Source organism: Falco naumanni, chromosome 1 (assembly GCF_017639655.2).
Source record: "Falco naumanni isolate bFalNau1 chromosome 1, bFalNau1.pat, whole genome shotgun sequence".
NCBI classification, from domain to species: Eukaryota; Metazoa; Chordata; class Aves; order Falconiformes; family Falconidae; genus Falco; species Falco naumanni.
The window spans coordinates 113,797,697-113,812,023 of record NC_054054.1 but is presented as its reverse complement, the minus strand read 5'-3'; the positions used below and the strand labels follow the sequence as shown (position 1 = coordinate 113,812,023).

Genomic DNA, 14,327 nt, shown 5'->3' with positions numbered 1-14,327 from the left:
GAGCTAGCACTAGCTTTGATTCTGGTTAAAGAATATGTAAATAGTTCATCTCTTAAATACCTGACACACACACACAAGACTGTATTAAGTCAGACACACTCAGAAAAGGCAGGTAATCTGGAATCACTAAAACAGGTAAGAGGAAAATAGGAGATATCCCCACTAGTAAACCTGTTGAATTTTATTTTTAGAACCACTGTGGCTGGAAAATACAAACACAACTTGGTTTTTTCTTTCCTTTTCTTTCACAGTCACCAGTATACCTCTACTTCTCTGTGGCTTTTTTCCTCATAGGGTAGCAGGAAACCAACTAATTCTTTTAGCTTTCTTTCCACATTCAGAATTCTTTCATTTTTGCTATTCTCAGCACCTAGTTGGCTTTAATGAAAAGGTAGCATTTGCAGGTGTTCCAATGCAGAAGGAAACTTCAGTAACACAAATTAAATCTGAGACTAGAACATGAAACAATTCTTTAAAAAAGCTAAAATATCCACTCCGTCCTTTCAGATGATTTTAACTGCTCTGAATATAGCTGGGTTGTAGCAGAGCAACAGCACCAACAGGGAGAGGGTGTGGAAGAAAATAAGCAGCAGCTGCTGAAAGTATGCAAGAATGGCTCTGGAAGAGAAGTCTCAGTCCTCCCCTTATAAGAATTAAAATACTCAGTTTGTTACCAGTGTTCAAACAGTTTGAATGCAGTATTACGGTGACAATGCTGCAATGCACTAAAAAACAGTGTCAGGTTTTTTGCCCTTTGTGCATATTTTTAACCATTTTTGCAGCACAGTTGTCCTGAGTTCATAAAGCTCCTCTGTAACATACTAGAAGTACAACCAGTGAGTACACACGCTTTTTCAGATTTTTCATCTGTGCACAGCTGGTTTTGTTTAAATTAATAATAGAAATAATTTCTGGGTTCAGAGATGTGTGCACAATAGAATTGACAGAGCGTTAGTGTTGTAGCACAATAGCAAGCAGCGCGGAAAAAAATCTGTCACAGCTCCAAAAGAATGGGAGGAGGGGTCCTATTAATATGGTATAAGAGATTTCTTATTTCTTTTATGAGGCTCTTGTTCTGGACAGAAGGCTGTACATTTTACAGTTGCCCAAGAATATCTCAGCCCTTTCCCTGAATAAGGCTCAGCATTGTCTCTATATTAATCCTTATTTTAACTACATTGACTGTAGTTAAACGTTGTCCTAAGTCAGGAAGAAAAAAAAAATGTCCAGAAGCAGCAGAATTGAGAAGTACTTCTGGTTTTCAGGTTTCTTCATTTATAACTTTTATTTTATTTCAGGATCTTATGTTACAACAACTATTTTCCAGACAGGAGAGAAGGGAAGTAGACATCTAACGTTTTTCTCACGGTTTTCAAGATATTTTTACTTTTGGATCACAATGAATTTTCCCCATCTGAGTAGCCTCCTCTATGCCAGGCCTTTGCAAGTCTCCTTCGTTGCACATACTGAGACATTTCTCATCTTAGTCCTCAGAATGCTTCCCATTTGCCCTGTAACACTTGCAAATTACAACATTACCTGCTCATAAGTGTTTACTGAACTGTGAGAAAAAAAAAGTGGCCAAGAAGAATTTGTTGTTCTGAATTGGAAGACTGAATTGAATGCGTTCAATTTGGAAGAGAACAAAATAATTATCTGCCAGAAGTTGGCAAGCTCAATGCTTACAGCAATAAAGCACTTGAAGGTTCCGAAGAGATTAACAGCGACACAGGATTCTTTCTCCCTAAAGAACATGCACATAGAGTATTGAAAACTGTTCAGAGTCAGTTTTATTGGGATCTTAAATTAAGCTGGTTTTATTTCTATATGTACCATTGCCAATACGTTCTTGTAATGCATCATTTCTCAGCACAGCCTTGTCTGAAGATAAAGTGATTATAGTAAACTGCAGCCACATCAAAATATTCCATCCGATTTAAGCACAGCCATGCCTTCCACATGGGGCAAACCGTTCTCTTCCACACTGCTGAGCAGGCAGGTAAAAGCTGCTAAAGGCTATAGGACACGAAGATCTCGCTTCACCATGGGCCAAAGCAGCACAGGATAAAAACCCGTAATTTGTGGTACAACACAGCACATGCATCACCAAGACTGGAGCTATTACAAGAGCATGAAAATATTAAAGAAAGATCACACGCTTTCTTTTCTAATAATAGAATTGAATGGATTTTGTTGCGTTACAAGGTGTTTTGAACCAGAACTTTTGTCTCAAGTCCAGCTTTGCAGATGGGAAATAGCTGAACTGCATTATTCAATATTCCTTTAGCAGTCTGATAAAGCAGAGTATATTATAAAATCTACACATTTTTCCTGCATGATAGGTGTCTCTTTACAAATAAAATCATTAGATATTACACACCTTTGTCTCAAGATTTCAATTTTACTGTACAGATACAATCACAAAAGACAATTAGTTCTTTAAAAGCAAAGCAGCTGCAATAATCCTGATGGGCTTCAATGCAAGAGTGAAATGCTCTTGCTGTAGGACTAAATGCATCGTAAGAAGGATGTTGCAAGGACATTACTTAATTTTACCATTTTCTTTTGTCACATTTAAAAATACAGTGTGTGAAGATTCTGACAAGTAACAAGTAAAAAGCACAGGCGTGCTCATCCTCAAAATCTCTACAATTGGTGCTGGGCTTGACACGAAAAGCTGCAATGCCTCTTTGGCTAAGAGACATTTATGTACAGACCTTTCAAAAAAGAGATTTTAAGCCTGCAATTCTGTTGTTCCCTAATAATGTACTTTTACAATTTCTCACCAGCCTCTGGAACATTTGTGTACTCCGGTATATTAGAAGCTGGCATTGTGCATCAAGAAAAACACAGTATGGTGAAGCAGCTTGAACTTCAGATTTAACGGGCTCATTATATAAACCCTTAACTTTCTTAATGCATGTTAACAGTAAGAACACTGACAAGCGTAATTTCGACCAAAATAGCACTGTCTTAAAGCTTCTTTTCCAACTGCTTCCCTTAGCAACTCATGTTCAGACTAGAGTCAAAATAACAGGATTTATTTTACTTTTATCTTTGCTAGTATTTCAGCTGTGTTTAAAGACATGAAAGCAATTCAAAAGGGACACTATTTTAAACCCACTGCAGTAATTTTCCATACCTGAGGGAATTACACTTGCTGCTGCTGCCCTTAGATTTTAGGATTTTAATATCAGCAGTAACAGGATCCTTTAAAAAAATACCATCTCCAGAATAGCACGTAGGTATGACCCCAACACAATTTTCCAGAGGACTAAAGACTGTTCTGGCTTTTTGCTTCTCAAACCATGCCTAGGGCTAATAAAATACCTTGATAATAGGTATGTGCTCACTCCTCAGTGGGGAAAGTCAGTCATTTATGCAAATAAATTACTCAGCTTCTCTGGCCAGATTAACGTATTCCCAGTCTCCTGCCTTAAAGGATAGGGATTGTTCAGTATTTCCATTAGATGACTCAAAACTAACTTCTATACTTAAAAAAAGGAAAAAAGATTGGAAAAAACTTGCAAGTGATCTTACACTATGCTGTTATAGTAGCTGAATTCTCCAAACAGAACTTCCAACCTGGTGAAGTAAGTAGGAATTTCAGTCACCATTCAGAAAGTGAAGCATATTGAATGCTTTCTTAATAGCTTAATTGCATGAAACAAGCTGCTTTATTTATGTTTTCTGTTCAGAATTGCTAGAACAGTAACCTTAAGGATAGCACAATGTTCTCCAAGGGCACCGCAAGAAAACACATGAAGAGATTCATCCTGCCAATGAAATCTAGTCCACTGCGCTTTGTGTGCCACATACAGACTTTAATTTCTGCCTGCAATACCTGACCAGGTTTGGGTACTAATCTGCAAGTGCATCCCACCGGCCACCATGCTTTCCTACTCACTTCCAGTACGTGGAATTTCTGAATTACTCATGAAAACAGAAGGAACAAGAAGGGTCAACTCAAGCAGGGTGGTGCCCTAGCATGACAGGCCGCATTCCAGCAGCTCCATCATCCCAGCGTATCGCTACATCCCCTTCCTCCCCCTGCACTGCAGATCAATAGGAAAAACATCGACTGATGGGAGGCCAACCAAGAGGTTTCAAATTCTTGGCAGCTGCGTTTGGAAAGACAATTCTGGAGTGACTCTCACAAAGCAGAAAATATCTTCTCATCCCCCCTAAACTGCTGTTCATAGCTCTTTTCTATTCTCTTTATAATACATACATGTGTTAAAAAAACATTATACGCCTACAAAGAAGCATGCTATCTCAGTGCCAGTGTGCCTCATGGATGCCAGTTCACGTGTTAGTGATAAGCTCGGGGGGGTGTGTGGTGTGTTGAAGAAAACAGATGGTCAGAGCGGATATACCTCAAAGAGCTCTAGAAATAGTTTTTTGGTAAGGTAGCCTTCCCAGGCACCAGGGAGGGAGAATGTAAACCGGACTGCAGCGTGGGAAAGAAAAAACATCTTTAATGTACAGGTAGGCAGCTCTTCGGAAAGGAGCATCCCTGTGAAGCCTGTTGGGGAAGGACAAGTGGTCTCTGACAGGACACCCTCACTGCGACAAGCCAGACCCCAGCTGCCCTGCAAGCAGCACAGTTAAACTTTGCTTTTTTGCAGTTACCCTCCCCCATCAATATGGCTCTCCACAGCAGCCCTTGTTCAAAGCAGGCTTAAGTGGTTTTTTTCTTCACTGTGTTTTCACTTCATTAAATGTTCTCATTTACAAAGAGAGAAGTTATTTTCTTATTGCTGGGAGACAAAGGCTGCTTGGCAGTGCCTCAGTACGGAGAGCTCTCTCTCTGGAAAAGACCGAGGCAGCTGCAGTCACACAGGACTGCCCGCGAGGCTGGCAGGCACCACGGACGGCCACCCAGCACTGGCCGGGCAGGTTCAGACCTATGGCTGTGTATCACCTGACACAAATTTTCTATACCCATGCTTCTAGTCCTTGACAAATATGAGGTAGTTTAAACCACCTTATTTTTGACTTGTCTATACATCTTGGCCTGGTCTATGCTATCAAGATATGACTAGTCCAATGTTCCAAGTACTGGGATGATAACCCACTGCACAACCGGTATTTGTAAAAGTGGGGATTAGATGCAAGAGACCTTCCCTACTACAATTCTTAACAGTGCAGAGAACACTATGACTTATTTTAAAAGGGGAAAAAAGACAGTTTAAGGTTCCATTGCAATTTCTACTTTTAAAAGGTGTTTAAAAGGTTTGAATTAGAACTAGAACACGATATGCTCCTCCAAAGTTTTTCGAGCAAGATTCACCAGTGGTTGTTAACTTGCTGCCTATCACAGCATGACCAACAAAAGATGTTTGTGTAACAACTTAATCACTGAACTGGATTTAAGCAACCAGAAGGTACATCAGGTAATACTTTGTGTGGATGCCTTCCTTCTGTTTTAAAAAATTACAATCCTTCACCTGAATGAGAGCAACTTCAAAGATTTTAAGAAACAAGACAAATTAAGTAGGCAGCGAGCATCTATTAAAAAGGAAGGCTCCGTGTTCCATCTTTTGTTAAAAAAACTAAATCCTAGTGCCATGCATTTGAATACACCTTCATTTTAATACTTTAATTTTGGAACAGGAAAACCCCTTCCACTCTATGAAGAGCAGAATTTCGCTGAAGAGGAAAATCCAGCCTTTACAAACTGAGCTGTACTTCAGGAGAGTATGAATAGTAGAGAAGACCTGGCAGAACATTCAATCCAACAGCCATGCAGATGGCTCTGAGGGGACAGCTGCATTGTGTGGTGGGGTGTATGCCGGTAAATCTCTTAAAACGGGATTGTACTGACATTCACCTGGCAAATGCGAGTAGCCCCTTACCCTAAAGTACAGGCAAAAAAAAAAAAAAAAAAAAAATCGCACAACAACTCTTTCTCCCCATCACACTCTACTACACTGGCAACTGCATCCTGATCTTGTTTTACTTTGTCCCTCTCCTACCCTCCTTCTGTTACCAGTCCAAAAGCATTTTACCCTGTTGTGGCACAAGTCAGGAACAAGATACATTGCCTTTACACTCTGCTCCCTGGTGCAAGATGAAATTTGGCCTCAGGTATTAATGATGACCATTACATATACCGAAGACCGAATAAATAAACCTTCTATAAGTTACACAGAAAAATCAGTAAGACAAATCAGTATCAATAAGACAAGCATCCTACTTCATCTTAGAGGCAAAAAAGTTCTTTTTTACTATGCAAGTGTAAAAAGTACTACTGACCTAAGACTTTCTGATGAAATAATCATTAGTGTATTAAGAGCACAAGCTTATAGCACTGGCAACAAGCAGTACTTGCACTATTCACACAGTCTACTAAAGTAACACATTTCCAAGCAATTGCCCAAAATGGCCCAACTGCTTCTACTTTGCAGGAATACATCCCAGCTTTAAAGCGCCACAATGATGCAGTTTGTCTAAAATTTTCACAAAGGGGGCTGTTGAAGTTTTATATAATTATGCATCAAATCCTTGAACTACAACGACTTTTTATTTTTTGAAGTTCTCATTTTTTTGGTTGGTTTTTTTTATATAGACCACACAAACACATTATTACACAAATTATGAGACAAGTACTAACAAGAATCTACTCTGCACAGATTCTGTTCATGAATTCTAATTGAAGGCTAATTAATTTCTCAAACAGTGAGAGAAGCAAGCTTGAAAAACAACCTTGGATGTTCTTCACTATGGCGAACAGAGCTTTCAGGTAGATTATCTGGGAAGAAAAGTTAGCAGTGGCTCAAGAACTTATTGCAGTATGATATTCAGATTCTTATAATGCCATACGTATGATATTGCACTGAAGTGGTGGTCAGATTTATAGCCCAGGTCTACACCTCATTCAGAAGATCAAGGATCCAGCTGATTATTCAAGAGAATAACACACTGAATCCGTTACAACCATATAGACACTATTGAATCCTGCACAGGTCTCGAAGTATTCCCTACCCACAGCTGTTAGACAACCTATGGTCTAACAGCCCAGACAACCTCACCAACGCTGAAGGTCACTAGAGAAACCACTTCATTAACATCACCAGGGCTTCACTTGATCTTGTTAGAGTATGAAGTGCTAAGATGACTTGCTGTTTACAGTATCCTTGTCTCTAGAAAATCATTTGAAAGCTAGTCAAGCCAGTAAATTGAGCTTTCTCAGCTCACCTCTCCTTTTGTAGAATGGAAATGAAATTCCTGAGAAACTCCCCCGGAAACCAGGAGTTGAGGGAAATGAAACCAACTATAAACACAGGCAGACAAGAAAACTTTTCTTTCCCTGGCATTCACCAAAACCATTAAATTCTTGCCACTGACAGCTCCTCTGTCACTCAAGAGTTCTGCGTGGAAGTTTTTATTAGGTGTACAAAGAGCTTAATCCCTACTCCTTGTCTTCTTTTGATGCTCCTGCTTGTTTAAAGCAGTCCTCTTGATCTGATCAGGTTTCATTGAAAAGGATTTCTGACTCTACACTGCTATGAGTGACCCACTCATACCTTGCCAATGTCCACACAGAAAGAGGGACAATGAGAAGAGATTTATTCCAATACATTTAAATTCACCCCTTAACTATATAAAGCCTTAGGCTTCAATACTTTGTATGAGTAAGAGAGCAAGACTGTTCTGTCTGTTCCTACATTCAATGTATCAGAAGTCGACAGTACTTTGAAGTACCCAGTTATATTTCTTGCACATTTCAAATATACCCTACTCCTAGCTGGTATGAACAGAGCTAATGAAAACCTGTTAAAGTCATCTTGTGGATCTCACCACAGAATAAACAATACCTATTTGTTCTACCAAAGAGGCTAACAGGCATGCCACATGCAAAGCAGGCACAGTAATTTGCTGCTCAAATCCTAGCAACGCAGTGAGAAAGCTTCTGACCTTCACATCCATTCTGCCAATTCCTGAAACAGAACGTGGCTGAAAGCAACGAGGACATTGCCCACAACAAAATAACCCAGTATACAGATTCAACTGGCATTCAATAGCTACTTCGTAATGTTGTATGAAGGACTTTGATTCAATAAATTTAAAATCTCTGTGGAGTCAGGAAACAGCAGAGAAGCTATTCTTGTGCTGTTTCAAATAAGTTACTCTGTGGTCATAAAAATTTAGAGACAATTTTGTTTGCTCCTGGATCACCATCACTGCAAACAGCGCGTAACCACCAGTCACCCCCAACACGTATGGAACGTACACAGGGGAAGCAAAACCACCTTTCAGAACAGAGACCCTGTGGCTTTTGACAAGGAACAAAGCCCCATCACACCTAAGGGGAAGTATCAATGCTTATCTCCAGGCCCACATACAGAGTCCAGGCTTCTTCACACCTATTTAATCTCTTTGAAGTCTTATGCAGTATAAAAGGCACAGCTAGCTTCATGTCAGATTTTAGGCACAGCAATAGTTTATACACGCTGCCAATCACAAAAATCATGAAATACCACTGAAACTGTATTATAAACATAACTGTACACTCAATATCTTGCAGCCAGAGTGCTGCTTATACAGCACATCACACACCACCCTGGATTTCTGACAACAGGACCGTTCATGTGGTAACACTGCTACAAAGCACTTATGTGAATGTAATAGCACAAACACACAAATACTGGCGTTTTTGTTCATCTCTTTAGTTCAGGCAGCATTTCCATGGTTACAGTGTTGATGACTATTGGCTTTAAGTACATTCCAAATATAGACTAAATGCATAAAGAGCCCTAGCTACCCTGCAGGCTAGTTCTTTAGCTTTGGGTCCCTGTGAGGTGTAATGCACTCCCAAATACAGAATCATAGAATCGTTTAGGTTGGAAAAGACCTTTACGATGATCAAGTGCAACCATTAACCCAGCACTGCCAAGCCCACCACTGAAAACTTAGCAAGCACACTGTTCATTAGATCATCCAGGTCGTTTGTAAAAGCAGTCACTTAAACTGGACAGATCTTCAATCTGTTTCCTCACAGCATCTACACCATACATTAAAACTTCAGTACCAGTTTCAAAAATCAGTTTGCCTTGCTTGTGCTTAAACTTCTTTCCCTTGATGCCACCATGCAGGGATGCCATCAAGAGTCCTACAGACATCAAAATTACTACACAAATCGCCACCCTGAACTGCATGCACTTTGGGATATTATCTGAGCTGTCAATCACAGGATACTGTTTGCAACAAGTACACCTCAAAGCAGCTGTTGCAGAGAGTATTCTGGAGAAATTCATGCTAAGTATGCATTGACCAGATAGGATTATGCATATTAGTGTCACTTTCATTAACAGGATTTAGAACTAATTATCTTCTACTGCTATTAAAAGTTATAGACAACATCAAGCAACGTCAAGAAGATAGTAACAATTTCTGGGAAAAAGTAGTCCATTTTCCTTGTAGTAATTTAAAAAGTTCACACACATTTCAGAATTTTAGCTTACATTCCCTGTGAATGTATGTGTGAACCAAGTGCTCAATTTTCTACTAGCATACAAACCAAAAATCAAAAGCATTTCACAGGCAGCTTATTGAAAGGATGCTCTATTTAGATAGCACCTACAACTAAGTATCAGTACAACTCTAAGCTTATCCAAGGTAATACTTGATAACACATACTCATAAATCATTCTTGGTAAGTTTGAGTTATACTAAAAGAAAGCTCACCATATTTTCTTAAGACTGTGTAAAACCAAAAGCAAGGTAGGAGATAGAAGAAAAGGCAAAAAGGAGGATCAAGGAGTTACTAGGGGACAGGAAGGTCTGAAGCAAACTTCCTCTGTACTGGAACATGAATATGTAAGGTACAGAGCTAGTGAATCTCAGCTTTGGTGTCCAGTGTTTTCAAGCATGAATAATGTTACTTTACTATTTTAATATTTCATTAAAATAATTTAGACCTTATAAATAAAGCAGGAGATGCAAAGCAGTCTATGAAGCAATCTTCCACATAAGTGGAATTTTACTGGTAATTCACTATTGAGTTATGCAACTGTGGCAACCAACCTACCAGACCAAGCAAAGAGCCTGTGCTTTCCTGCACTGGAAGGGATAGCCAGACAGAGAAGCCTCTATTCTCACAAGGGACGTGACCAGTCAAGCTGCCCACGTAGGCTCTTTCTATACAGATCACTACTTTATCCCCACCAGTGTACCCTTCCCTCATGGATATTATTCAATAGCTGGGCATTTTCATTTCAGAAGAGTGATCGCACAGGGAAGCTTTACTAGCAATATGATAGCGGCCTGATTGTTGCATACAGCTGCATGTCATGAAACTGGAAGAGCACTGGCTCTTAACCACCCAAGAACCATTTTGTAATGTGCAGAGATGCAATCTTCTTCCAGATAAAAAGTAAACTCTTCAATGACTTAATGCAACTTTATTCATACTCCTGGTGGCAAGAGGTATACTGACTCAGGAGGCAAAACAGTTTTGGGATAAAGAACTTGACCTGAAGACAAGGGCTAACATTCCACCTTTTATCTGTAAAAGATGATCTTTAATAACCACAGGCATGTCTCAACAGTACTTTAATTGGAAGAGTGGTTTCTGTAAAACAGATACAAGTCATTTGTGGTTTGCTTAAATAAATTTGCACAGCTGGAACTGTGTAATATTTGATTCTTGCATGGGAGCCTGAATGTCCATCTTCAGAGAACAAATGAATGACCAGGCAGGGATTTGAGAAAGTGGATAGCCAGTGTAAGAGTTTAGAGTTATACCCGCTTGCCTTCCAGATACCCACAAGAGGATCATTCATTCTTTTCCTCCCTTCAAGAAGGTCAGAGAGCCTAAAAGAGCCAAAAGCATACCCCCACTCCAGCACTAAAGAGTGAGCAAGGCTAACTTCAACTGCAACCTCTGCACAATCTTGAGACATGAATCTCTAAAACAAGAAGCTAGAATAGAGGAGTTGAGCAAGTTACACGCCTCCCTCATGGAAAAAAAAAGATTAAGAACAGGAAACGCAAACATACTGAATGTAAATAAAATCATTTAATCTTCCTTCCCTTTGGAGTAAGCTAGGAAAGCCTGATCACTCAGGTTAGGCTGGCTTGTGACTGGAAGACCAATATCAAATTGCTGCTTAGGAAAAAAAAAGCAACTCACATCGTTCTGCTCTGGTCTATGTTGAAGGTGGAACACCAAGGACAGAATTTATAGCCATGCTGCTATAAGTTGCTTCTCAGTGTATGCAGAGCTTAGCTGGCTTAGTGGGGGCAACAGCAATATCAGATTAACTTGCAATTCCACTTTAACTTGTATATATTACACACATGTGCAAAACTACGTTCTACAGAGAAAATGAGTGTTTGCTCTGCCCATGTTCCAAGCAAGACAGATGGAAATCAGTTCTGGCCCAGAAGCCGCATAGCTCTAAGCACAGTGCCTTGTTTGACAGAACGTGCCCTGCAATTAGAGTCAACTTCAGTAGTTTCTAGGATAGGAAGCTTGGCTTCTGACCCCAATTGCACAGGACATGACTGTTTTGGCTCAAGGTCAAAGTACTATGGAGAAGAGGCTGACCTCCAAAAGAGCATCACAGTAAAGGCTGGCAACAGGCCAGTGAAAGCTTAAATGCTTGGAGACTGACCTGATTACTGAGGAATGTGAGCTATTATCAAACACTTCCTATTTCTCTGCAACAATGGCAATACATAAACCTTTACACAACACAGGAACATATCTTTCATTGAAATTTAAGATACGCATATCAGAATGACTATAAACCATAAAGGTTGCCTTCCCGTTGCTTGTAAATAACCATTACTTGTCTTATAGCAGCTGAATAGTGACAACTATGTTCTGCATTGCTAACAGGCATCTCAAGTGCACAGGATACTGTCACACTGAAAGCAGAATTTGGTACTTAGGTTCTCCATTCCCTTCCAGTGAACAAAACTGCAGGTCTGGTTCTTCTGCAGCCAGTTTTACTTTAAAATTCAGCTGCAATCCTACTATGTCCACTGAGGATCTATTTTTGGAATAGTTAAATATTCCTTACTGCTCTACTGTTCCATGCTTAAGTCTCACTTTTACAAGTCCTACAACTGGTATTTGTCACTTTTTTGGTCTTAGAATTACAGACACTTTAAATAAGCAGGTCTGTTAAAACATGTTTAACATCTGGAAGATATTACAGTAGTTTAAATAAAATTATTACTGTGTAGACAAAAACTAAGTTATGAGTGGGGAAAGAAAGGATGACTACAGCTACAGTCATTGTAGGCTCAGAATTTGTCATTAAACCATTGCCTGAAAGGTCAAAGACTCTAGTACCACAAGAAACGGTCTCCTGATCTCCATCTAGATCACCCCTGCCATGGAGGTTCAGTGAAACAGGTTTGACTTCATTGTCTCAAACTGCACCCACCAGGTTTTCATTTGGCCCAGAGGCACCTGGCCTCCAACAAGCACTGTAAGAGTGATTTCACTCTACCAACAGTATAATCAGTACAGCAAAGAAAGCTCTGCCAAAAGGGCATAATTCAAAGTAAGTAGCATGGCTCAATCGTAAAGGTCTCAGTTTGGCTTTTGGACCAGCAAAACACCAGCTTCCACAGACAGCAGCTGTACTCCATTAAGCAAACCAATTAAATTTTAAGTACATCAATTACATCTTGACCATTCACTAATATCAATGGAATATCATCAAAACACAGCGTGATAGGATCTGGGGCCTGCAGACAATTTACCTCTTGAGCTAGGAAGTTACATGTAACATTTACCAAAAAAAATACCTTAACCTTACATACATGTTTGATTTATCAGGAGAGTCTGAAAAAGGCTAGAAATTGATGGTGGAAGATTAACAGTGGTTCCTATGTTCCTATGGAACCATAAACTATTAAACTGACTAAGCCTCCATGAAAAAGACTGATTTAAAAACTGAGGGAGGTATCTTACAGATCTAAAATGGCAAGCAGCATGAAGAATGTGAGCAGAGTCTGAATGCCTCTTCCAACACAAGAAGCAGGTGGTGTGAAGCTGAGCGAGCAGGAGCCAGGCTCTACATAAAGGATACATCTTTTGACAGAGCGTGTCATGAAGCACAAACTCCTGCTGGAGGGTGTCACGATAAGAGTTTGCTTGGCTCCAGAAAGGAATTGGGCAGGCACAAGAAAGTAAGCGCACGCGGTGCTATTATAGACAACGGGCACATTCTGGACCAGAAGGGCTGTCAAGACACATCACTGTAGGATGAGTATCCTGAGAGTGTTACAGTATGGTGTTATCATTCTTATCCTCTTCCCTGGAGGCAGATACTGCCCTTGGCCACTGCCAGATACATAGCACGCTAGCTAGATGGGCATCAGCACTGTTCTCATTAAGAGACGGAACACAATCCATTTTCCCACATCCAAATACATCATTAAGCACTCAATCAGGTAATACCACTGCTAGATGCATCACTGGTATGTTAAGGTGGTACAACTTCTGCATCCCAAACCCTGTTCCCCAATAAAATACAAACAGAAAGATACTACCTAGCTTCAAAAGATAAGCCAGTTAATAGAGGAACAGCCAAGATTCCTTTCTTTTCTAAAAGGCCATTAAAATCATAGATTATAGACAATCAGTTCTTTGTTCTTTACCCTCCTTTACAGCAAAGAAAGGCAAACAAAAGCAAGTTTAGTCAACACAGAACAAACAAGGTTCAAGTGAAATTGCTTTAAATGCTGTTTGTTACAACATCAGTGGCTGCACCATGCAGACCATGAAACACTTCAATAGAAATAAGTAATTTTATAGAGCCCTGAATTCAGTAATGAAGAATTTATCCACAGGCCAATGAATTGCACAGCAAAGAGAGAGCTTTGCAAATTAAGTAGTATAATTTACACACTGAACGAAACAGCCAGAAAAAAAACATCCTCTGGAAAGGATTCTGCTGACTGATGTTCCTGAACTGGACTTAACAGCTATAGCATTCACATTTTACACTAAATGAAGAGACAATGCACTTGAGAAAGGAAGTGCTCTCATCAGGAAACTAACTGTTCCCCTTCTGTGGTGGCATAAACAAATAGAAATGACACATCGCCATCCTGACCATCACTAGAGAAACAGACATTTTCACAAAATGAGATCTATTATCCAAGCAATATGATATAATGTTACAGCAGCAGTAGGCAAGGCAGAAAGTTACCAGTCACAGAGATACTGAAATGTTGAGAAGTTTGCAATGTAGTTTTGAACTGTTAGTGATCTGCATGTGTTTCAAAAAGCATCTATACTCAAGTTCTGAGAATATAAATAACATCAGAATGAAAACAGATGTAATTATCCAACAAGCAAT

At 39.7% G+C, this 14,327-nt stretch overlaps 1 protein-coding gene across 2 annotated transcripts in view; it reads right to left on the bottom strand.

Moving 5' to 3' along the window:
• The window catches only part of SEC14L1 (SEC14 like lipid binding 1), a 41,981-nt gene that overhangs the window by 18,106 nt on the left and 9,548 nt on the right, over positions 1–14,327 (bottom strand). The gene's annotated exons all lie outside the window — the stretch shown is intronic.